Genomic DNA, 26,668 nt, shown 5'->3' with positions numbered 1-26,668 from the left:
AGTGTGGGCTGAGAGAGACCTAATGAGGTTATTTGAAGTAGAAATTTGCTATGACAAACTGAGCTGAAGGCTTTACACAAGTCTAGAAATAAGGAGACTAGTTTGCTGTTATCTCTAGCTTTATTGACAGTATCTATATAAGTTAGAAGTGCAGTTAATACTACGGGAAGGACAGAAGACAAGTAGTTTGGGGAATAGGAGTTCTTCCTGCAGGAGACAGTTTAGCAATTGTTTTTGAATACATTTTCATGTATTTTGGACAGGGGGGATAAGATTTCTACAGGTCTAAAGATAATGTGTGACTTTTTCCAGAGAGAGGGAACGTGATATTCCTTGGCAGACCTATTTATAAGGATTAAAACAGGATTGGCAATGCTATTGGCTGCTGTTCTACGGCACTCGCTTGAAAGGTCATCAGCTGAAGCAAAGCATGGTTTGAGTTTGACAGCACTTTTATATAGGATGCGGGCACAGCTTTGGAGGTGAAAGTGGATGTGGTGATATGTGGCTGTTAGGCAGGGTTATCATTAGATGTTGGAGAATCCTTGGTTAGAGATGCTATACTATCTATGAAATAAGAGTTAAAACGTATTGCGGTTTTGTATGATGAGTTATTGGGAGAGTGATTAGATATGAATTTTTTTGGCTGGGATGGAGATTTCTTTAATGGCTGCCCTGAATTTGTTTGGGTTGTGTAAAGATACTATAGTACATTTTTTTTACTTCATTAATTTGCTTTTTAGTACAAGTGAGAAACATTCTGAAGTTTTCAAGATACTGTGCGGTTTTATATTTTTGCCTTTTTTCAATACTTTTTCTCTAGCCTGCATTGGCATTCTGCTCTTTTTGGATAGCCAAATTGCATTATTTGTATTTAGCCTCTTCCTTCTAGGAGGTGCAAGGTTATTTAGGATATTCAGGAAAGCTGTACTGAATTCATTTAGAGCATTATCTGATGGGAGGATTTTTGGGAAGTTACAGTTAGTAGATAATAGGCTAGTAATGAACATTTATGGGTTAAACTGGGAAAGGTTGTGTGCTGTTTAAGTGGATGTGTGAGGAGTCTGGTTGAATAGAGTGAGAGATGATCACTAAGACAGTCAGACATTGTAGTTGTGGTGATGTATTTGTTAGGGTCTGATACTAAGATCCACTCTAATTGGGAATTTGATGTCTTAATAAAATGTGTGGGGCTATTGATTAGTTGTGTGAAACTAAGTTAGTTAATGGCATTTTAGCATGGACCCAAGGTCACATGATGAATCCTTCTGCAAATTCCAGTACTGAATTCCACCCAGAGTTGCCATCTTGAAAAAGCCAAGGTAGACTTTGACATTTTCCTTCCATTACTCACAGGTGGCCAGGCTGACATGCACACTTGAACTTGTAATGCTTCATGTTCTACTCCACTCTCAGGCAGTAGAGAAATTGGTAACATGGGTTCTGGCTCATTTGCTGACTGCAAGAACACTTTGAACATTTCAGCATTTTAAGTAGCAATATGGGAACTATTCCACAATGAGAAATTACACTTGTTTAAGAACTTATATTAACAGTAGATGCCCTACTGATCATCACTGCAGTATAACATATAACTGGGTTATCATGCCAGATAACCTGAAGTCTGTATGGGGTACTAACAGAGCCAAATGTGACCCATGCCCCCACGCATAAGGTAATTAAGCAGATTTAAGATCGTTAAACCACAGGCTACCTCCAAGACAGGAAGTTAGTACATTGCCAGCAGATACTACAGCAATTAGTCAACTAAGACAGGAAAATGCAGAAAATGGTTCCCCCTTGGTCAATGAAAAGAGGTAAGGAAAGGTAGAAAAGGGTGGGAAGGAATACTGCAACACTGATCATCAGGAGCACTACTGCTACGATAAGTTCTTACACAACTATACTATGTCCTTCTTTAGATCACTGTTGCAATATTCCAAACTGTTGGGTGATCCCCAAAGCTTAGCTGGCCAAGAGAGGGCTGATCTGGTGAAGGCAGCTCTGGATTTAGAAAAGGCATCCACCCCGTAATATTTGGTAAAAGAAAGCAGCTAGGACCAATTTGGTAAAAGAAAGCAGCTAGGACCAAGCAGCTCTTTCTAGGATAGCTCTCAAGTTTACCCCACTGTAAAAGTCTCCAGATAAAACCACTGCCTTGGAAGAATATGCTTTCACTGGAGAAGGTAAAGACTTGTCATGGTGAAGGTAGCAACAGGAGAAGGATTTAGAAATACAGTTAGCAATAGTTTGTTTTGAAATAAGGTTACCTAGTTTGGATTCTTGGAAGGAAACAGCTGCTCAGTCTTGCAGATTGACTTAAACTTGTCCAAGTAAAGCCTGAACGGTCTATGCACATCTAGTGAGTGCAGGGTTCACTCTCTCTTATTTTGTACATTAGTGAAAAAAGTAGGGAGACTGATACAGGGATAACTTATTTACCACTTAAGGCATAAAGGAGGGGTTAACCCTCAAAGACACTATCCTTATGGAAAATAAGGAAGGGAGGGGATACCATCAGGGCCTGGAGCTCACAGACTCATCTCATTGGTAAGGGCTACTAGTAGTATGGTCTTCCAAGTACAGAATTTGAGAGACGCAGAAACTGCTGGTTCAAAAGGGAGAAGAGCTTTTTCAGAATACATTTGAGATCTCAAGAAGGTGGAATGGCTTTCCTTGGTGTTTCAAGGTAGAGTATGCCTTTAAGAAACTGTTTTACCTCTAACCAAGACAAAATAGAGGATTGAGAGGTAAGCAAGCTGAAATGACTCAGAGGTGTGCTTTGAATTAAGAATATGCCAAGTCAAGTTTTAAATACTCACAAAAGTTAGACAGGGCAATGGGAACACACATTTGTACAGGGACCTGTTTGACCTGTTTGCTTAGGTCTCTCAAACTTCTTTGGGGTAAGTGGGACATCAGGAGTGGAAGGGTCCACCATCTTAGTGTGGGCAAGGCACTTAAAGATAAGGGTCTCCAAGTAAGTGTTGAGGGAAGAAAGTTGCATCTGTATGGTTTTTGGTATGAAGGACTAGCTAATAGTATAATTCTTATAATAGAGTTCAGCGTCAAAACAGAAGAGTCATCAGGACAGGAGATCCTTATGGAATTTGTCTACCACAGCCACACTTTTCACCTCCTAGCTGACATCTAGAAGAGTGACAAACACCAACAATGCTCAGAAAAAACAAGGAAGGTTACCTAACGGGGCACTTATATTGAACCAGCGTAGCCAATGGAACCAACGACTAAACATAGAACAGAGTGAGACACCTGCATTTGGACTGGCAGTGAGGAAGTCTGAGGTTTTACTCTCATACTTCCTCTTATGTACCATTATGCTCGTGGGCTTAGGTCAGAGGTTGGGTGTATGGCTCTATGGAAGGTTTCTGCTTTGGCACCCCGGCGGGATGTCCAGGTTATCTGGCAAGATAACCAAACAGTCTGGAATACTGCAAGAGTGATCTAAGTAAGGATATCTGTGAGAGTAGCACTCAAGAAACGACTGGTGCACAGACATTGTGACCTCATAACCCAAAGCATGACATCAAATCATGTGTCAGAAGAAGCAGTGCACAACATCCAAAACAGAAACAATAAAACAAATGTGCTCTGCTGGAGATACAGAAAGTACAGTTGTGTACACTTACCATAAATGTAGATGCTCGAGTGTATTCACTGTTGCAGTCATCACACTTGGGTTATCTGCCTGCAGGTAGCCCTCAATCGGCCCAAACACCAGAGACTTAGTATTTCTGCATTTGTTGCTATCACTTCAGGACTGATGTCAGGTCATCAGGGGTATAAAACAGGCAGCTGACGTCATTACATCAGTGTTTTGTGCCCCAAATGTCAGGAGCCCCCCCAAATAGGGAGCTAAGTTGTGCTGGGGAAAACACCACAAGTAAAAAGTAAATACTAATACCAATAACCCTGAGAAGAGAGAGAGAGAGACAAGGGGGCTGGAGGGAGGGAAACCAGGACTGCAACAGTGAATACACTCAAACATCTACATTTATGGTAAGTGTACACACCTGTACTATGTTCTTCGTGTTTCACTTTTGCAGTCATCACACTTTGGTAGATTCCCAAAGCTGAAGAAGGGTGGAGGCAGTCAAGAATAGGGGCTGGCTAGTATGCTTTGCAGGACTGCTGTTGCAAAACCCGCCCTGGATTTGGAAAAGATAGGCAGGTGGTAATGCTTGGTGAAGGTGTAGGCAGGTGGTAATGCTTGGTGAAGCTGTGTACAGAACTCCAGGTAGCAGCTTCCAGGATGTCCCTGGTAGGGACTCCCCTGAGGAATGCTGTAGAGACAGATGTTGCCCTAGTGGAATGTGTTCTGACCCCCTGAGGGGTTGGTTTCCCATGATGCTTGTAGCAGAAATGGATGCAGTGTGCTATCCATTTGGAAACTGTTTGTATTGAAATGGCTTTGCCCTCTCTGCCCCTGGTGCAAAGCTGACTAGTAACTGGTCAGATTTCCTGAAAGGCTTAGTCCTATTAAGGTAGAATCTGAGCTGTCTGTGCATGTCCGGGGAGTGCAGGATCCTTTCCCCTTTATTTTGAGGATTAGGGAAGAAAGTTGAAAAATGGACAGACTGGCTGAGAGCCACACTGGACACCACTTTAGGCATAAAGGAAGGGTTAGTCCTGAGAGAAACCCTATCAGCATGGAAGATAATGAAGGGTTTCACAGCCATAAGTGCTTGCAGCTCAAACACTCTGCAAGCTGAAGTGATGGCCGGAAGCAAGGCTGTTTTCCAAGAGAGGAATTTTAACTCTGCTGATGCTTCAGGCTTAAAGGGGGGAAGCATGAGCTTTTCCAGTACAAAGTTAAGGTCCCAAGCAAGTTAGGTGCTCTCCTTGGCAGCCTTAAGTTGTTTGCCCGTCTCAGGAACTATTTGATAAGAGGGTGAGAGAAGAGAGGTAGCTCAGTGTTGTAATGAGCCAAAATGGCAGAGGCATGGATCTTAATGGAGGAAAAGGATAGGCCCCTGTGGAGTAGATCTGCTAGTTAATCCAGGATTAGAGGCAGGGAGGGCAGAGTTGTCTCCTCTCCTTTAGATTGAATCCAGGAGCAGTACCTTTTCCACTTAGCATAGGATTTCCTTGTACTGGGTCTTCTGGCTTGAAGAATGACATCCAGCACCTGCTTGCTTAGGCTGGTTACTGGAGGTGAATTCAAGGAATAAGCCAGGCTGCAAGATTTAGGGTTTGCAGTTGCAGATGCAAGATCTGTCCCCCCCTGCTGAGAGAGCAGGGTTGGGTTTTGGCATAGGTGCCAGAGTGGCACCGGTGACAGGCTGCACAGGAGTGGGTACCAGTGCTGGCATGGCCAGTCCGGGGCAATCAGAATTGTCCTTGGTCTGTCCTGTCTTATCTTGAGCAATACTCTTGAGAGAAGGGGCAGAGGGGGAAAGGCATAGATTAAGAGATTTACCCACTGGAAGGATAATGCATCCACTTTCCAGGCCCTGCTGTGAGGTGTCCTGGTGCAGAATTTGCTGAGCTGGTGATTGCATGGGGAGGCAAAGAGATCCACCTCTGGAATCCCCCTTTTCTGAATCAGAAGGTTGAAGGTGCTGGGCTCTAATTGCCACTCATGTGGGTCTAGAAGATTTCTGCTTAAGTCATTTGCCAGTGAGTTTTGTTTGCCTGGCAGGAATTGCGCTTGCAGATGGACCTGCATGTCCAAGGCCATGTTCCACAGGGCCATGGCTAGCCTGCAGAGTGGGTAAGAGTGAGTTCCCCCCACTTGCTGATGTATCACATAACTGTGGTGTTGTCTGCTTTTATTAGCAGGTGTCCTGGTGAGAGTAGGGATCTGAAAGCTGTCAGAACGCGCTGCACAGCTAGCATCTCTTTTTGGATGATGTGCAGATGAATTTGACTTGGGCTCCAGTGGCCCTGAATGCACTTGCCGTCAGTGTGTGCCCCCCAGGCATAGTCTAATGCGTCTGTGGTTACGGTCTGGGCAGGTGTGGGGTTTAGTAAAGGGTAGTCCCTTGTGGTTGCATGCTGCTGCCCACCAAAGAAACTCTGTCCTTAGACAGGGTATTATAGTAATGACTGTTTCCAGGTCCTGAGAATGTTGGCACCAAAGACTTTTTAAGTACCATTGAAGATTCCTCATATGCAGTCTGGCATACAGAATTAGTAGGATGCATGAGGCCATGAACCCTAGGGCCTGCAGGATTTTCCTTGCGGATAGCTGTGTTCTGATGGCCATTTGAGTAAAACAGTCTGTTAGATAGGCTTGTTTTTCTGGGGTGAGGAATGCCATCTGGGATGCTGTGTCCAAGTTTGCTCCCAGAAATATAATCTTTTGACTGGGGACTAGTTTTGATTTCTTTTCATTGATGGTGTACCCCAGGGAGGTTAGAAGGTTTTTTACAAATGTCAGGTGCTGCAACAGCATTTCCTGACTGTCTGCCTGAATCAGGCAGTCGTCCAAGTACTTTTAAATTTGAATATTTCTCTGTCTGCAGTAAGCAATGGCTGAAGCCAGGAATTTTGTGAATACTCTGGGAGCAGTGGATAAGCCAAAGGAAAGTGCAGAGAACTGATAATGCAAAGATCCTGCCCTGAAGCGTAGATATTTCCTGCATGACTCCCTTATAGGGATGTGCAGATCGGCATCTTTTAAGTCTAGGGTGACTAACCAGGCATCTTTGGCTAGCATAGGTAGAAGCTGCTGCAGGGTGAGCATTTTGAATTTTGGTACCACCAGGAAGGTATTGAGAATTGAAAGATCTAGTATTGGGCGCCATGTCCCCTCTTTTCTGGGCAACAGGAAAAGTCTGGAATAGAATCCTTGACATATCTGTTCGGCAGGAACAGGTTGAATTGCTCTTATAGAGAGCAGGGATTGAACTTGGTTTTGTGCCTCTGCCCACTGGTTTGGAGGAAGGTCTGAGAACTCTTTTTGGGATTGGCAGTGAGTGGAAGAAAATTGTGTACCCCTGGGATACAATGCTGAGGACCCATCTGTCTTTGGTGATGGAAATCCAGTTTTTTGCATGAAGGGCAAGTTTTCTTCCTAGGGGCACAAGCAGTTGGGCAGAGTTGGGGAGTGGAGTTGAGAAGTCATTGGGAATTCCTTCCGCAAGGGGGTGGCTTAGCACTCCCTGCTTTAGAGGTGGAGGCACTCCATTGCTTAGATCTCTGCATACCCTGAGACTGTAGTCTGAAGGGGTCTGTTTCCCCTGAGTCTAGCTTGAGATGGTTTTGAGGGGGCTGGAAAGGACCAATGTTTCGAGGGGCAATGCCTACTGAATCTAGGAGGCTGTACTTGCAAGAATTATTTGACTGTCTGCATAGATTTAGCTTTTTCTTCCATCTTTTTAAGAACCTCTTCTGCGTTGGTGCCAAACAGATTGTCCTTGTTCAAAGGAGCGTCTGATAACATTGATTTGACATGGTCTGGCAAGGTCTACTCCTTAAGCCAAGCATGCCTTCTCAGTACAGAACCAGTGAATGCTGCCCTGCAACATGCTTCTAGGGCATCAAAGCCACACTGCAATGTATGCTTGCTGACTTGGCTTGCAGAATGCATAAGCTCCCGCAATTCTTTACTTTCTGCACAGTCTTTAAAGGTAGCTATTTTTTGATTAATAAGTTCCATAATATGTTGTTGGTACTTCAGCATGTGAAACTGACAATTCCAAGCCCTAATGGCGAGAGTTGCAGAGGTATATACTTTCTTACCCCATCTGTCCAAAGCTCTGGAATCCCTGTCCGAAGGGGTGGGATTCTTAGCTGTAGTTACTTTGATACCTTTAGGCCCCTGGGAAATGACCTCTGGGTCAGCAGTAGGATTTTTGAAAAGGAATTTAAGAGTCAGGTACTCTGTAGTACCTGTCTGGTTTCCTAGGAGCAGGGGGTAAAGTATCAGGAGTCAGACTGGATTCCATAAAGACATCATCAACTACTTCCAGGACTGGGGGTATTGCTAAAGGCCTATGTTGTGGCAAGTCTAGAAATTCAATGAGTCTCTTTTTGGACTGAGGATAGTCTTGTCATTCCCAATGGAAATGCTCTCTTAAAGTATGTAAGGTTTCACCAAAAGAAAAATCCTCTGGAGGAGCGGCAAAGGGAATGGATTCCTCTGCATTTGAAGCCCCATAAGCAGATAAGGGCATGTCTTCATAATCAGAACCCTCAGAGTTGGACTCTTGGTCTGTTGAAGCTGCTGGGACTGATCTTTTTTTTCTCTTAGCAGGGAAGGCTGACTTCCCCTAATCAGCATAATAAGTTCTTCTGCCATTCTAAGCATTTGATGTTGTGGCAAGGGAGCAGGTGCATGTGCTTTGGTCGTCAGTTTTCTAGGCATAGCGCATACTTTTAGCCTTAGAAACTCGGTAGTTTTAGACAGAACTGAAGTCATCGGTTTGTGTCGAACATCGGTAGTGCTAAGAACTTCCTCAGAAGCCGTTGCCTGCTCAGCGGCTCCAGACCCATCCAAGGTAGAGACATCCACAGGTTCCATAGTCGAAGAGTCGCATGGCATACTGGACTCCAAACGGGTCTTAGTAGAGGCCTGCAAATCCACTGAAGCGGGCATCAGGGGCTGCGAAAGCGCCTCACTGAGTACCGGTGAACTGGTGACTAGCTAAACGGAAGTATCGTTGGCAGCTTTAGACCTGTGCAGTCTGTCTCTGTCTTTATCCTTATGTTTTTTCAGAATATCGGTGGTCAGATGGCTTACCGAAGCCATTTCGAAATACGGAGATCCAGAACGAAAGTATTTAGTGACAAAAAGGGCCCAACGACAAATGGTTAGGGCGTTGAACAAGGCACAAAACTGACAGCGAGGTACGTCTTGGTCTGGGCCTAAACAGGTGACCAGTAAGAATGAAAATCTCGGTGTGGTACTTGCTTTCCACAGGCAAGACAATTGTTAACTTTTTCTGACATCGGTTACAGCAAGAAAAAGGATCCCCAATGGGGTACTCAGCTTTAGAAGACGTCAGGATGATTCAATTCATAAACGAAAACTCAGGTAGCGGCCAACTGCCACTCATGCGAACTGCTTTTGCTTCAGGATCCTCGGCAAGAAAAACTGGGGTAATGGTGTCGGCTGCCTGTTTTTATACCCCTGATTCCTGATGTCAGTCCTGGAGTGACAGCAGCCGATGCAGAAATACTAAGTCTCTGGTATTCCGGCCGACTGAGGGCTACCTGCAAGCAGATAACCCAAGTGTAATGACTAACAGTGAAACACGAAGAACATCAGGAATTCCTAAATGCAGTCCAGTGCACAGGCCAATGAAGTTAGGTATAACATTTTATATAAGCAACTGTGTGCTTGTATGGGAATTTGTTTTTTTTTAAATATTCAAATCAATGGCCATGCCAGCACTGTGATGACAAATGACTTAAACACACACTCACATATGCATACATAAAATATGCGACAATGGCAAATTAGTGTAGTAAACTCCCACAGTACTAAATGACTGACCAGGAGAGGGGTGAAGAGTCTGGTTATTTATTTATTTTTTTTACAATGGTTGGCATATCTCTCCCACAGCAGAGGCAGGGTGGTGCTGGTATAAGACAGGTATATAGGGAGCTGCAGGAAGAGCTCCAAAGTATGGCATAAATATTCCTGCTATTTCATGTGTGGCAGTGGGCAAGAGGAAAGCTAGGAAAAACAGAAATATAAAAATGCAAAGCTCTTACAGTGTGAAGGTCTCAGGAATCCATCAGACAATAACATCTTCTTGGGGAAAAGGACAAGAGAAGCTTCATTGCATGAAGTCTGTGGGTATGGCAGACAAAAGTTATGGAAGTTACTGCTGATGTTTTCAATACTTTTGTGTCTCATTTGTTGGCTTTACCTCCAGTAAAAGTACTAGGTAGTTCAAAAGAAATAATCTGTTCACACTTTAAATAACGCTCTGCATCCAGCTGCACCCTTCATAAACAACTTCATTAGCAACAAACTAAGGGACCTAAGCCCCAATGCCTTTTATGGTTTGCCGATGTTCATTACTAGCCTGCAGCTTACCAGACTGCATTACTAGCCAGCATACTAAAACACTGTAATCATACCTCTCATCCTCTTAGCACAGAAAATCTGGACAAAGTCAAAAACAATGGGTGCAACAAAGGGCCAAAATAGAAAGAGGTCTTAATTACTGTTCTTATAAATCTAGAAAGTTGTTAGAATAACACGTTTTGCAAAGGCATGCATTTTATGAAAGAAATCTGAAACTCGAGTGTCTGTAACGGTTACACATATAAATCCCTAGTGACTTGCCAGTAAACCCCAAATTTTATGAAATCAACCCAAAAAAAGGAGAAAATCTGGATAGTTGAGAGGTATGACTGTAGTTAGCCTTCCTTTCTGACTCACTATAGCAATTATCCACAGCGTTTTATCACAACACTGCATCCAGATTTATACTCCTTTCTTCTTTTCTTTTATACAATAAGTCAAGGCCTCAATTTCTTGACTTTCAGTGAAGAAACTATGGATGGCCACACAGTGATAACAAAACAGTCCCACTGAGTTCAGATTATAGATAAAATACATAAATATACTTTTATTTATATACTTGTTTGTATTGGCTAACCAGGGTCCAAAAGCACTAAATCTACTGGAGCATTTTCAGATTCTTGACTGGGGGTACAAATTCATAAAAAAAGACAGAATAATCATGATATTTGCAAACTGAATAGAAAAAAAATAAATATATGAGCTAGCTTGGTTAATAATGAGTGAGGCAGACGAGGTTTAAGAGGCAGGGTTTGAATGAGCCATATAATGCTTAACTGACAATGACTTGATGGTTTGTAAGTACAGTTGTTTTAATGGTGCATGTAATGTAAAGTTTGCAACTAAAGTGGTATAATTTTGTATGTTTTTCATATATATAAATGTAAGATTGCCTTTGACATATGTGAAAATTTAATAAAGATGTTTGGGGGAAAAAAAAGACAATGACTGAGGTAGGTAAAACCAGTAGTAACAACTCGGAAAGCCAATATTTACAATAACAGGAAGAGGATAAGTGGGAGCTAGAGAATTTGAGGCCTTCAGTAATTCCACTCCCGTGTGTGTGTGTGTGTGTGTGTGTGTGTGTGTGTGTGTGTGTGTGTGTGTGTGTGTATTTACACACATTTTACAAGACAGATACACACACATATAATCAATATCTCTGTTAGCATACTTATTAAAAGTCTGATGTTGGGGGGAGTTTTACTGCTGAGAACTGTACACTTGCAAGCAGCAGCCTTCTGGATGTGCTTTTTGGGTCTTTTTGAGGAGATTACGCACTTACTATACTTAAGTGAAAAGCAATAGGATTCCCACAGTTTTGGGACAAGCATGGAGAAGTTGTGACCACTGACTGAGAGCTTATTTTTGGACTGTGAATGTGAGGTTTGGTTGGGGTTCTGACAACAAGGATTGTAGTTTGTCAGCATAATTAGGAAATAACGAATAAAGTAGTTAAAATCTCATCTTAATGACTGTATAAAGAATTTACCCTAATATTAAATCTGCAGGTTGTTTTGACAGACATGTCTTTGTTAAAAGATGTCAGTGGAGGTGTTCCTTAGACTTGAAGGTTATGAATCTACAGATTTTGTTAGCTGCAACCTGCAGAACTACAATGTTTGAGAGGGTAGAGGCCATATTCAAGTCGAGATATGAATATACCTTTGCCTACAGCTGCTCTAATGTTTTGGGGCTAGGAAATGAGATTCTCTGTGACTAGAAGAGATAGTGAAGGGGATTAATTATTGTTCTTGTCACTGCAATGTGGTGCTATAAATTTAACCTTTGACAGAACGCAGCAGAATTTTGTAACAGCTTCAGTGGGAAGGTTTGGATTGATGAATTACGAATCAGAGGTGAAGTGGGGGGGAAGAAGCCACCCCAGGCACAAGATGTCAGGAGTGGCATTCAGTTTCTGAATGCCTATACTGTACTTGGCCAAAGTGCTTTAGTGCTGTTTTCTGGTCAGGGCTAAAGAACTCAGCACTCCCTATGTTGAAGTTTAGCTGTTACAAGCTGCTTGTTACATTTGTGGTAAGCAGTCTGCTACGGTGTAAAGATGTTTTTTGTCTCCAATTTAAAGTTGAGGGGTGCCACATCGTGGAACCAGAATATCTTAGCTACAGCTCTATTTGCCGGTCACTATGAGTTTTGGGAAGTTTTTGAGATGTGCAGAGTAGAATGTTTTACATTTATGGGTGTGTAGGATTAGTTGATTTTTGGTAAGCCATAAGTTCAGAATATGCAAGTTTTTCTAGCAATCTCTTGTGTCTAGGAAAGGCTCTTACATATCCCCACGTCATGTGAATGCAGGGATACAGGCAAGGAGGGTATGTCAGAGATACTGTTATTGATGAATACTGAAAACAAAGTGCAGGTGACAGAACTGATCCTTGTGGGAGGGGCTGAAGGAGAAAGGCAGCAGACAATTTTTAACTTGTAGGTGCCTGTTTGTTGGAAGTGACTGAACAAGCCTACTGCTTTTTGCTTATGACTGCATGATAGCTCTTATTAGTAGGCTGTTTCAAACTAAATCAAAACCCTTATTTAGATTGATACACACTATTATGGTTTGTTAACTTTTTCCTGTATTTAGTAGGATATCATCCTTAAGGATCCAGACAGCTGTTACCACACTTCTAACTGTCCAAAACCATGCTGATGAGATGAGAGAATGCCGTATTGTTTGATAAAGCCACAGTTAGCTGAAGATGAGTTTTTCAAGTATTTTCCCCTAATCTGGCAATATAATTGACAATGGCTTAAAGTAAAGGGCTGTTGATAGGGCAGATACTTTGAGAAGCAATTTGACAACTGCTGATTTTCATGTGTTGTTGGATAATTGTGTGTGTGATAATCACGCTAAAGACATTGTACAGGGGTTACTAAGTGGACTTTGCATAAAGAAAAGCACCAAGGATGAAAATCGTTATCCCCGCCAGGTGCATCTTCTAGGATCTACTGTAGGAGTGCTTTATTTTATGCTGTGAAAATAATTCAATGTGGGAATAATGGTGGGGGAATGTGGGACAATCTGTAAAGGAGTTTGTCTGGGGCTGGACTATACAGCTGTGAATTCTATCAAGTCTTTGATTGACAGCCGACAATGCTTTGGTGGGGATAAGAGTGAAAGACAGAGTATTAAATCTTGTACCTAGAGAGTAAAAAAAAAAAGTTATGTATTTACCATAACTTAGTATCTATGCTATCCAGTGTCATTATTCATCACGGATGGGTCCTGGATCCGACCTCAGATCAGAGCCAGCAGTGCAAGCGACAACTCCTGAGCTCAAGCTCTTCCCCTCCCAAGATCACCTGCTACCCATAATCCTCAGATTGAGTTTGCTAGATAGAAACAAAGACAGTGAAACTGTCAACAGTAAGAAACATGAATACTAAAATACCATTATTCCATGATTCCCGGTCACCAGAAGGAGGGGGGATGGACGGTAGGAACCAGATGAATAATGACACTGGATAGCACAGATTCCAAGTTATGGTAAGTACATGACTCTTTATCTGATGATATCCGTGTCATTATTGATCATGGATGGGTCAGAGTCCCTAGCTACCCACAACCCTTGGAGGTCTCACGGAAGGACATGCGGAGCGCAGAAGAACCAAATGAAGCTCTACCCCTGGACACCAAGTCCAGTTTGTAATGTGTTACAAAGGTATGGGGATTTGACCAAGTAGCAGCAGCACAAATGTCATCCAAGGAAGTTCTTGCCCAGAAGGCCGAAGAGGTGGCCACTGACCAAGTAGAATGGGCTTTAACTGGCCTGGGAAGTTCAATGTGATGGCTTTCATAAATGTGAGCTACACAACAAGCGATCCAATGAGCAATAGAAACCTTGAAAATGTCCCGACATTTCCAGGCCTGAGAATGCCATGAAAAGTTGATCTGATTTTCGAAAATTCTCAGTTCTCTTCAAATAGAAATGTAGCTACCTATGCACATCCACGCAATGAAGTTTGTACTCCCCTTTGTTCAAAGAATTGGGAAAGAAGACAGGTAGTTGAAGTGACTGATTACGATTAGCCTCTGAGGCTACTTTAGGAATGAATGAAGGACTGGCTTTGAGCGAGACCCTATCCTTGTGAAAAACCATGAAGGGAGCTTGATGCAAAGAGCCTGCAATTCAGAAACCCTCTTGGCTGTGGTAATAGCCATCAAAATTGCTGTCTTCCAAGAAAGAAACTTAATATCACACAGCCTCAGGCTCAAATGGAGGCTGTGTCAGGGACTGCAGCACTAAAGTAAGACCCCAAGGAAGAAAAGGATCTTGGAAAGGAGGTCTGAGCAAGAAAACTCCCTTAAGAAAGGCCTTGCACAGCCTAGAAGAAAATGTGGGGCTTTCACTGAAGTGGAAGTTGGATATAGCTACCAACTGAAGTTTAATCATCGAGAAGCTAGTCCCTTGTTGAAACAGAGAGGAAATGAATGACAAAATGTAAGGAATAGAAGCTGAGAATAGATCTGTGTCATACTGATGAGCCCACAGAGAGAATCTCTTCCATTTGCTGGAATAAACCTTTTTAGTAGAAGGCTTTTGGGAGGCTAAGATAATGCCCTTCACAGGAGAAGGCAGCTTAAGCTGGCTGACAATCACTGGAACTAGAGGTATCAAGCTGTCAACCAAAGGGACTGAAGGTTGGGAAGAGGAAGCCCCCAGGGATACGAAATGAGATCCTGGGCTAGATCTAATATCAAAGGTGGATATTTCAGATGAGACCAAAGGAGGGAGAACCACGTCTGATAAGGCCAGAAGGGGCAATGAGGATGAGATGAGTCTTCAGGTGACGTGCTTTCTGTATGACTTTGGGAATGAGGGGAGTTGGAGGACAGGCGTACAGAACACCCGGCAGCCTATTGTGGATCAGAGCATCCCTGAGAGACTCCCCTTTTGGGGGGATCAGGGCAAAGTATTTCCTGCATTTGTGATTAATCGGGGAGGCAAACAGATCACAGCAAGGGAGACTGCAATGGTCGAAAATCTGACTCATCACTGACTGGTTCAGGGACCACTCATGGGGGCTCAGGATAGACCTGCTGATCCTGTCTGCCAACACGTTGGAATTGCCAAGAATATCCGTTGCAAGAAGAAAGAGTCCGGAGGACATCACCCATTCCCTCACCCTCATGGCCTCTCTGCACAGAGGATACGATCATGATCCCCCCTGATTGCTGATGTACCAGACTACTGCCATGTTGTCTGCCTGACTTGCCACAGTCCCGAGAGGGAGATAGTCCTGGAAGGCTTGCAACGACAGTAGGACTGCTTTTATCTCTAGGATATTAATGTGCAACTTGGTCTTCGATGGGGATCACGTGCCTTGGACCATCCTTTCCTGAAAATGCCCCACCCCAACATGGAGCCATCCGTGGTCTGGGGCTGGGGGAGACAAAAGGGTCTCCCTAGCAGAAGGTCTTTGGACTGGAGCCACCACGCTAAGTGACGCTGGCAGATGTGAGAGACTCTGACTGTCATGGACACAGGATTGAGATGAGAGGACCACTGCACCGCAAGGGTCCACTGAAGAACTCACATGTGATTCCTGGCAAAGGGAACCAAATGAATTGCTGCCACCATGGAACCAAGGGCTTGTAGGATCAAATGGGCAGGAACACACTCCCGATCCAGAAGAAGGTGGACTTTTCCCGAACTGTGTCTACCCTGAGTGGTGAAAGAGCTGCAGTCTCTGACATCGTGTCCAGAAGAACTCCTATAAATTCCAATCTCTGGCACGGAGCAAGAATAGATTTGGAAAGGTTGACTGTGATGCCCAGGTCTTGAAAGAGGCTGAGGGTGTAACTGTGGCTCAAATGAGTTGATGCCTTGTGGGAGTCATGAGGAGCCAATTGTCCAGGTATGGAAAGACCTGAACCCCCTGCAGCCGGAGATGGGCTGCTACTACTGCAATACATTTGGTGAACACCCAGGGGGCTGAGATGAGACCAAAAGTCTGGGCTCGAACCGATAGTGATTGGCCCACAGCCGGAAGCTCAGGTATCTCCTGGAGCATCTGTCGATTTTTATGTGAATGTACGCATCCTTAAGATTTACCGAGCACATCCAATTGTCCTTGCTCAGAAGTGGAAGAATGGACTGAACAGTGACCATCTGGAACTTCGACTTCTTGACTGACAAGTTCAAAATGCTGAGGTCCAGAATGGGACACAGACTGACCAACAGCTATGAAGGGAGGGAACTAGCTACTAAAAGACAAAAGAGAGAAAGGGGAGAGAAAAAATCCCAAGAAGTACAAAAAGAAGCTACTTATCTTTAAAGAAGGCTTGAGCTTCAGAGAGCATGTCCACTCACAATTCACGGCAAATAAGATCTGAAGATTATGGATAGCAGGGGATCTTGGGAGGTGAGGAGCTTGAGCACAGGAGCTGTTGCTTGCGCTGCCAGCTCAGATCAAAGTTCGGATCCAAGACCCATCCGTGATCAGTAATGACATGGATAGCATCAGATCCAATCTTTCTGTTTCCAGATTCGTTTGGGACTGGATATTTTAGTTGTTTATTGTGACTCAACTCCAAGGTTTTGTATTGCTTGACAGCTTTTTTTTTTTTTTTTACTATGTTACAGAAGTGTATGAATTTGTATCATCTGTTAGGAGTTTTGACTGCTTTTACTGGGTCGCAATCCTCACCTCTTAGTTTGACAACTGCTTTGAGCTCTAGTGTAATCCAGCTGTTTTGTTTTGGTTTAAGGAGTCTACTAACAAGGTTGAGTACTTGTCCTGTAGATATTGCGGTTGTTGCCGTTTCAGAGTTAGAGCACTGTGAAACTGGTGATCTGTAGGAATTCTAGAAAACTTTTAAAATACTGTTTGATTTTAATCAACAGATTACTCTTCCAGGAAGCAACTTAAATCCAGAAGATTTGACAGAGGAGGGCAGCCACTGAGCACCGTAGGCAGCACATCAGCAGATGTGAGAAGATGTGACAGTGTGTGGGAAGTTGGTAATAAGAAGACCTAATAATTTACACTGGTCTGATTTAAGGTTAGGTCTAGTGGTTCTCTAAGAATCCATTAGAAGCACAGGTCTGCAAAGAATTAGTTCAGTTGTGCACCTTAGGAGCAGAGGAGGTCTAAGTTGAAGTCACCTATAATACAAGTGTAGTTGTTTCTTTTAGAAAGACAATTAATATGTTTTATTAGGTTACTAAAACTCCATTGGCTGGTGGTAGGGGAGGTAGGATTCAGTTACAAAATGTGTCTCTGAATTACCAAGGGGTATGGTGAAAGTAAGCCCATCAGATCCAGCTTCATACAGGCCCATTTCATTTCCGAACCATGATTATAAAGTGTTTGTCTATAATAGCTAAAAGAATGGCAAATGTATTGCCAAAGTTGATAGATAAGGATCAGTGCGGTTCTGTGGAAGGGAAGGCAAATATCTGACAACATAAATAGAACTATGATGATCCAGAGGGAAGCAGAGTGTAAGAAAATACCGCTGTTGTTGGTGGGTCCTGATGAAGAGAAAGCATTCAACAGAGTAAACTGGGATTTTATGAGTAGGCAATGGAAGCATCTGCATTCCCTGGTACAATAAGGTTAACCAGGAGGATATACGAGGGACTGGAGGCAAAAACCAAACAGTACTGTGCAACATATGTAGGGCTATTGGTTAAAAAGGATTCCATTACAGTAGCTGAGGATATGAGGGAAGAGACTAAACAAAAGATAATACAAAAACTGAGAAACTGGAAGCTATTGGTTATGGATATGGGTAACAAGATACAAGCAGTGAAAATGTTTTAGTCCCTTTAGTTTTACATACAGGTCAGGCATATTTTTTTATCAACCAGAGAAACAGTTGTGAACAATAATTAATAAAGAGTTGAAGGGTTTTATCTAGAACGGGAAGAGGGCAAAGGCCAAGTATGAACATAACAAGGTGGTTTGGGGTTACCAGATTTGAAGCGATATTTTAGAACTACATAGGTAAGGCTCATAGACACAGCACATGCGAAAAGCTATAATTCAAAGTGGCAAGGGTGATAAAGATGAAATGGAGGGATCATTGCGCAGTGGTGCAGCAGTAGCATTGTTGCCTCACATCAAGAGGGTCTCCGGTTCGATTCTTGGCTGGAGTGCCTTCTGTGTGAAGTCTGCATGTCCTCCCTGCATTCGTGTGGGTTTTCTCCAGGTGTTCCGGTTTTCTTCCACGTTTCAAAGACATGCAACTGGAGTGTTTTCCCCAGGTCCCTGCTGAAAATTGGCTTTGTTCCAAGTTGGACTTTTCCAGTAAACAAATGTTAAATAAATAAAATTAAATAAGGAGAGAATTGGATTTTGGGTGCAGATCCTTAAAGACAATAATGGCAGCCATAATATTCATAAAGTAGCAGAAACTACTCCAAGAACTAAGCCAAAGCAAGATTGGAGAAAGGAGATTCTGCAGACATGGATGACTGTAAGTAGGGGTACCAAGAATAGGCAAGATGGGTCTGCAATTTACTGGAGAAAACTGGTAAAGGAGCCAAGGTACTGGGAGCAAACAACTAGGCAGGTAAGGTAAATAAAAAGGGAACAGGCCAAAAAGACATAATGATGGCAGGCTACAGACTGCCTTCCCTACCAGGGACTGATAGAGTATAGGGAAAGGCAGGGGAATCCTAAGTGACAGACCTGCTCTGGTACAGCTTTTAGCTGAATCTAGAACAGAAGCTGCTGTTAAAAAAGGGATAATTAATAGGACATATACAATATTGCACAACAACTATAGGAATCAGAAGCTGTTAGAAAAGATTGGGAAGAAAGATTGGAAAAGCAATTCACAAAGAAACAACGGGAGGAAATATGCAGTTGAGAAGACTTAAGATTTTTGCTTGAAGTGTTTGCATAGATATTTTTATAACCCGAGTAGATGCCAAAGAATTATTCCTCAGGTAGATGGCAAATGTTGGAAGAGTGATGGGGGAAGAAAGAGGTAACTGGGAACATATATTTTCACAGAGTGTAATGAGCTGGCAGACTTTAAAAATTCCCTATAGAGTAAGCTGTCACAAGTATTGGATAAGCAAATGGATGTAACTAAGGAAATGATTTTTTGAGCTGGATACAGGATCTGAATTGCCTAGACATAGTAAGGCCTTATTAAGTTTAATGTTGTTGGCTGCTGGAAATCAAGGTCTAAACCAAATGCACTTTAAGTAGTGAATACTGAGACAGGGAAGTGGGATCTTTAAAAAAAGGTAGGAGCAAACTACATAGAAAAAAAAAAAAGAAACTGTGGGAAGAACAGATGCAGAATAATGTTTTGAAGGAGGAGTGAGGTTTAAGGAAAGGCAGGAATTTAGCAATTTATTTAATGCTGGATTGATGATAACTATAAAAGCATGCATGGGATGTACAATGTTTGTAACTGTGAACTTGTTAACTTGGTTTGTTTTCTTTTATATAACTACGTTTGCCTATGTCATAAGTGACGATTCAAAAAAGGTGTTTAAAAGGGTGTGTGGTTAGAAGTGGTCAATTACAGTCTTCATCATTACTGATATTTTTGGTTGGGGATGGGCTGAAATTTCAAATGAAATGCAAGAACACTGTACCTCCATCTGTTCTATTACCTGGTCAGGGGATTGTTAATGTACAGTGCAATAGAAAAGTATTTGCCCCCTTCCTGATTTCTTATTTTTTGCATGTTTGTCACACTTAAATGTTTCAGATCATCAGATATAAATCTTAGACAAAAATAACTCAAGTAAATACAAAATGCAGTTTTTAAGTAATTATTTTATTTATTAAGGAAAAAAACTATCCAAACCTACATGGCCCTATGTGAAAAAGTAATTGCCCCCTAAACCTAATAACTGGTTGTGCCACCCTTAGCAGCAACAACTGCAATCAAGTATTTGCAGTAACTGGCAATGACTCTTTCACATCGTTGTTAAGGAATTTTGGCCCACTCTTCTTTGCAGAATTGTTTTAATTCAGCCATATTGGAGGGTTTCTGAGCATGAACTGCCTTTTTAAGGTCATGCCACAGCATCTCAATTGGAGTCAAGTCCAGACTTTGACTAGGCCACTCCAAAACCTTCATTTTATTTTTTTAAGCCATTCAGAGGTGGACTTGCTGGTGTGTTTTGGATCACTGTCCTGCTGCAGAACCCAGGTGCCCTTCAGCTTGAGGTCACAAACTGATGGCCGGACATTCTCCTTCAGGATTTTTTGGTAGGGAGCAGAATTCATGGTTCCATCAATCACAGCAAGTCATCCAGGTCTAGAAGAAGCAAAGCAGCCCCAGACCATCAAACTACCACCACATTTGACTGTTGGCATGATGTTTTTTTTCTGAAATGTTGTGTTACTTTTACGCCAGATATAACGGGATGCACACTTACCAAAAAGTTCAACATTTGTTTTGTCAGTCTGCAGAATATTTTCCCAAAAGTCTTGGAGATCACCAAGATATTTTTTGGCAAAAGTGAGACGAGCCTTCATGTTCTTTTTGGTCAGCAGTGGTTTTCGCCTTAGAACTCTGCCATGCATGCCATTTTTGCCCAGTCTCTTTCTTATGGTTGAGTCATGAACACTGACCTTAACTGAGGCAAGTGAAGCCTGCAGTTCTCTAGATGTTGTTCTGGTTTCTTTTGTGACCTCTTGGATGATTTGTCGCTGCACTCTTGGGGTAATTTTTGTAGGCCGGCCATTCCTGCGAAGGTTCACCACTGTTCCATGTTTTCTCCATTTGTGGTTAATGGCTCTCACCGTGGTTCGCTGGTGTCTCAAAGCTTTAGAAATGGCTTTGTAACCTTTTCCAGACTGACAGATGTCAATTACTTTGTATATCAACTGTTCCGGAATTTCTTTAGATCGCAGCATAATGTCTTCCTTTTTGGGATCTTTTGGCCTACTTCACTTTGACAGGTTCTATTTAAGTGATCTCTTGATTCAAAAGTCTGGCGGTAATTAGGCCTGGGTGTGGCAAGTGAAATTGAACTCAGCTTTCCCAAAAATGTGATTAACCACACTTACTTCATGATTTAACAAGGGGGACAATTACTTTTTCACATAGGACCATGAAGGTTTGGATATTGTTTTTCCCTTAATAAATAAAATCATCACTTAAAAACTGCCATTTTGTGTTTACTTGGGTTATCTTTGTCTAATATTTAAATTTGTTTGATGATCTGAAACATTTAAGTGCGACAAACATGCAAAAAAATAAGAAATCAGGAAGGTGGCAAATACTTTTTCATTGCACTTTAGCTGCAGCAGGTGAAAAAGTGGTTTAAGGAAGGAATGGTTCCTTTTATCCACAATACTGCTACTACTACTACAATGCCTGGATTGTGATAGGAAAGTGCCTAATTGTTCTAGCTTTTATTGATGCTACTTGCATTTAACAGGCAGACTTTCAATGCAGACTACATTTTAAGGGCTTGCTGGAGGAAGGGTTAGTAATATACAAAATGATTTAAAGGTTACATGGGCACCTACCTTAACTCTAGATCACTGCTCACCAAAAAGACTGGTCTTCACATAGGCATTCATCTCATCTCCAAAGGGTGCTCTTAAAATATGAAGTTCCATAACTGGATTTCTTATTTCTAAAGACAGCCACTCTCTCAGTGATGTCAATGGCAGAATAGGCTGTTCCACCTGCAATTCATGATCTACAATCCAGACTAAGAAAAAATGATCCACTACAGAAGAAAAGAAAAACACAAAAGAATCCTCCATCTATGGGCAGGAGGAGAGTTTATACACCTTTCTGATTTCAGCCATACACCTGTAGTCCTTACAGATATCTGCACAAATTATCTTTCCAACATGGAAAGGAAATCAGAAAGCTCTAGAATTCTAAGAGTGTTTACTCAAATGATAGGTGGAAAATGTTTATGACAGAAGACAACTGAACTGTTGTATCAAAGTATAACTTAGCCTTAGACGGAACATGAAACTATAATGCCCGGCAAGGGCAAAGGTGCTAGACCAGATCAGAGCAACAGAAAGAACCTAGAGTAGAATCGTCTTATGAAGCAAGCAAAGGAAGTGGCAAAAGTTCTAGATGAAGGGATCTTAACTAGTCCTGACACAGTTATTTTTCCACAAGGGAATAATACAACATTGGTTCCCCCTTCTGCACCACCTAGCCAGGGGCCATCATCACAAGTTACCTCACACAGTGGACTTGCTGACGCAACACAAGGGCTTACTTCGTCATCTCAATCTGTCACATGGATGACAGAATTCCAGTCCCTTTCAGACACCAATTTTCTGAGGATCTACTACAGTCTCTCCAGGAGGCAAGGAAACTTACTATATCAGATATTTTTCCACAAGGGAATAATATGACATAATAAAAAAATAAAACTTGACAACCAAGGGTCAAGAGTTTATCAAAAAATTCCTTTATGCTGACTTTGGCATGAGAAACAAAGCTGTAAAGATGGCCTAAACTCTTCAGTTCTGCAAAAATAGTGTGACAAGGCTCTTATGACATCCAGTTTGTTCAAAATAACCTCGCCATATTTTGACTTGCCTGGAAACTACACTGGCAGATGAACAGATACTTCTAAGTGAATTCAGAGCTTACTTCAATTTATTCATTCTCCAGCACTCTCTATCCTATTTTATGATCACAGGGGAAGTGAGGAAGGTTCATTCTGGTCAGAACAGCAGCAGGATGCACATGTAACATGCTCACATATGCTATGAGCAATTTAGAGATGCACCACTATTTACACAAAAGGCATCTTTGGAATGATAGAGGGAATTCTAGTGGAAGCAGCAAAAATTCACAGACTTAACACAGTTGTGCGACAAAGTATTGTGGGACCCACAATAAGGTACCAGGGATCTGGTTAAAGCGCTGGTTGTTGAGGATGCCTACACTACTGCTGAAGTAGAGGAGACCACATTTTCTGTCCATCACTTTCAGACACTACCTCTGAATTTTCAGGGGCAAAAATCCGTGCAAGAGGAATCTGGGAAAGGTAAAGGCAAACTTCCATTATGAAAGGGATAAAGTGTCCCAGGAAAAAAGCACAGGGATCTTGAATTAGAGAGCAAAACATGGTCAGCCTTGCATTGTACTGTGACAGATGTATTTTGTGTCCTTCACCAAATTAAGAGACCTCACTGGTAGTGTCCTGCTCAAAAATGTCCAACTAAATTATTCAATATACTGGCTATAATGGGCAAAAATAAATGTACATCTTTATACTGGTGAAATCCATGGAAGAATCTCTAGACTCTGTGGAAATAGTTCTTCATCTGTGGTCAACAGTAATCCAGATCTGTTGATGTAAAAAGATAAAACCCTGAATAAACTCAGGAGACTAGAATTCATCTTGCTCTGGTGTCTGTTAGAGATGGCATGAGGTTTAAATGCATGAAGTCTTGAGCCTGCTTGACTCTGTCTTCAGATTAAGTGGGCACATGCACAGAGCACACAAAATAAAATCCATGGCAGAGATCAGGGATCACTAGGATGCCTGGCTACAAGGTGGGAGTGGGGCCAACTGATCGCATCAAACAAAGGAATGTATGTACATCTCAAAGGCCCACTAAACCCCTTGGATGCCGCCAAACATAGTCAAGTAAGGCAGAACCTTGGAGAGAATACCCCCATCCTTCCTAGCAGACAGCACAGCTCCACATCTACTTGACTATCAATATGAGGGAACAAATGAACTGTAGGACTGTTGCCTAGAGGGAATTAACATGCCAACAAATTGGCTAGAAGGTAATTTTGGTAGTCAGTAGAGGACCAGGTGGGGTGGGGACCTTTAGTCAACAGCTGATTAATTACCATCAAACGGTGATTATAAAATTCATACTCAGGACAAAAAAGGCAATAACATTCAAATGAATGGCCCTCTTTCAGCAACTGAATGGCTTAAGAGCAGGCATGCCCAGCAAATCCACAAATTCAAATATTTTACTGAAGTTTGGCTTAAGGAGAAGCTTGAGTTTTATTTTAGGTCAAGGATAGCTTAGGAACTTGACATAAGTGCTTGTACACAGCCTTGTGGCACTGTGGCAGAGAAATCTCTTCAGTTTGAAGGATTGCTTCTTTTTTACTGAAACTTTCTAGGAGCTGACTGACCATAGGACACATTTTATATAACTAGAAAAAGAAGGGACCACAGCCTCCATTCTTCAAGTCACACAGGACATCCATAATTTGCCTTCCAAAATGCCAGTCCCAATGAAGACAGCATTCTGGGGCTTCTGGTAAATCTCAGCAAGAATGCCAGAGGTGCAAAACCAAGTGCATCTCATCAAAGTATCACCCTCAAAGCTGCTGCCCTGTTTTGTGCATCAGCTATGTCGAACTTGGAATTCAACAACTGTGTGTAGACTCCCACAGAGTTGGTTAGGTTGCTTTTGTGGAGCAGGAATTTTAGTTGGGAAAGATTTTAATTAGCTCATGTTGCTTTCTTTCAGAATCCATTGCCTGTATGTAGACGAAGCGCACTGAAGCGCGTATGTGGCTAGCAATGAGCAAGCTCAAGGTTACTATATCACAAAGCCTTCTAGATCCAGACAGCTGTAATTTTTATCTGAGTGGAAGGTTACCAATGTGGTGGTGTGCAAGTTGCCATTCAAGGTCAGGTAAGGTCAGTGTTGAAGTGGCAAATGGGTGCCAGTTCAGGAGCAATTATTCCAGGGGTGCAAGACACTTCTGATTTGTTCAATAACCTCTTGACCTGGAGTTTGTTAGTGGCTTTCCAGGTAGATTTGATGACTGGCAAAAGTGGCAGAACCTTAGAAGAAAGTCCAGTGAGTTCCAAATATTCTATCATCTCTGCTTTAATCTTGTCCAACAAAAAGGCAACTCGCAAGGAAGGATCTTCAGACCAGAAAGGGTATTCTGAACATTAAGGGCCCATACGGAAAGGAGGACTTGATCCAGGCTGTGATTCTTTCTTTGAAGACTTTAGATACAAGTTAGGAAAAAAAAGTGCTCGCAGTCAGCTTTGGGAAAACTCTCCTCCTCTCATACAGCCAAAAAGAGTTGACTCCTCCTCAACAAATAACAGGATTACAGAATGTTAGAAATACTACCCTAAACTGCCCTCTTTGGAAGCTGAACCCTGCAGTGTTTTTTAGGATAAAGCAGCAGGGCCTTGTTTAATTCCTGAAACATAGCTCTGACATATGCTGGCAGCTTGTATCATCCGCCAAGTTTGTTAATGTAATGCACAAATAGTGGCATTCATTTAGATATGAATAATCTGCCTATTAATTTATACAAAAAGTCCTGGAAGCCTTTAAAGACTACAATTAACTCTGGAAGGCGTACATAAATCTTGATCACAGGCATCATCAATTTGGATGTGGGGAAAACTGTCAATGACAGTTTCAACAATGATATCAACAAAATTCTTACTGATTATTCCACTGAAGGAGAGAGCACTTACACTAATTTTGACATCACTTCCCCACCTCAAGACAAGTCAAAAGGTGGATCATTAAACTTGATGGGATGAAAACTGTTAAGATAGCCAAGCCTCAAAAGACCCCAGAAAATACAGCTGTGTAAGTCCTACTTATCTGTAAGAGTATATGTTTGAATTTCACACTGCCTCAGTGACATAAGGGTTCTCTGTCTGCACAAACCCACCCTGGCAGCTTTCCAAAGCTCAGAAACCCTCTTCTGACTCTCTGTGATAGGGGATTGGGTAAGCTCCTCCCATCAGGGGAAGCCTCATCACTGCCACAAAAAGTTAGTTATTTAGGCTTTTAGTACTATATAGGACAAAGCAAGAAAGACCAGATGTAAGAATTGCCTAAAACTAACCAGCCTGCAAACACAAAACAATAACATTAACAAAAAAAGCCAACCAACAACATAACAAGGTTGGATACCATCCAACTATATACAAAATAAAGGGGGTGGTGGGTGGGTGCTACCACTGAGGCAGTGTGAAATTCGAGCATCTACTGTCATACGTAAGTAGGACTTATGGAACTGTACTATGTTTATTATTCACACTGCCTCAGTGACATATGGGTAGATTGCCAAAGCTTACACAACCTGGGCAGAGGAAGGATAAGGCTCCAGGAGCCCCTGGAGCATGGTCCTAACAAAATCTGCTCTGGAACTTGAGAAAGAATACAGTCTGCAGTGCTTTGTAAAGGTATGAACAGAGGACCAGGTTGCTGTCCCTAGACTACTTCTAGGGTCTACTTCTTTCCAATGTGCCAATGAAGAGGATAAGGGTGTGCTGAAATGTGCCTTAACCTTCCCTGGAATAGATTACCATAATGGGAGTAGCAAAAAACAAAGGCAGAAGACAATCAATGAGCAATTGTTTGCTTAGACAAAGGCTGACCCTTCTTAGCTCCAGAATAGGAAATAAACAGCTGTTCAGCTTTCCTGAAGGGCTTAGTTCTCTCAAGGCAGTACCTGAGCTGCCGCTCATCCAAGGTATGCAAAACCTTCTCTCCCTTGTTTTTAGGTCCAGAAAGAAAACTGGGAGATAGATGGCTTGATTCAGTGTATAATCAGAAACAGCTTTTAGCACGACAAAAGGATTAATGTGCAAAACAACCCCGTGTTTGTGGAAAATCAGATAAGATTGACCCACCATGAAAGCTTGTAGCCCAGACACTTACCTTTCAGATGTCAGAGGCATAAGCAAAACAGTTCTCCAAGTAATGAACTTCAAATCAGTGTGAAAG

The 26,668-nt window shown here is 42.3% G+C and overlaps 1 protein-coding gene across 1 annotated transcript in view; it reads right to left on the bottom strand.

Moving 5' to 3' along the window:
• Positions 1-26,668, bottom strand: part of GDAP2 (ganglioside induced differentiation associated protein 2) — an 835,060-nt gene that overhangs the window by 247,210 nt on the left and 561,182 nt on the right. The window lies entirely within an intron of this gene.

The sequence above is a fragment of the Protopterus annectens genome, chromosome 5.part0 (genome assembly GCF_019279795.1).
Source record: "Protopterus annectens isolate FY-2018-M chromosome 5.part0, PAN1.0, whole genome shotgun sequence".
Taxonomy (NCBI): domain Eukaryota; kingdom Metazoa; phylum Chordata; order Ceratodontiformes; family Protopteridae; genus Protopterus; species Protopterus annectens.
The sequence above is the reverse complement of the archived record's forward strand: the minus strand, read 5'-3'. Positions and strand labels throughout refer to the sequence as shown.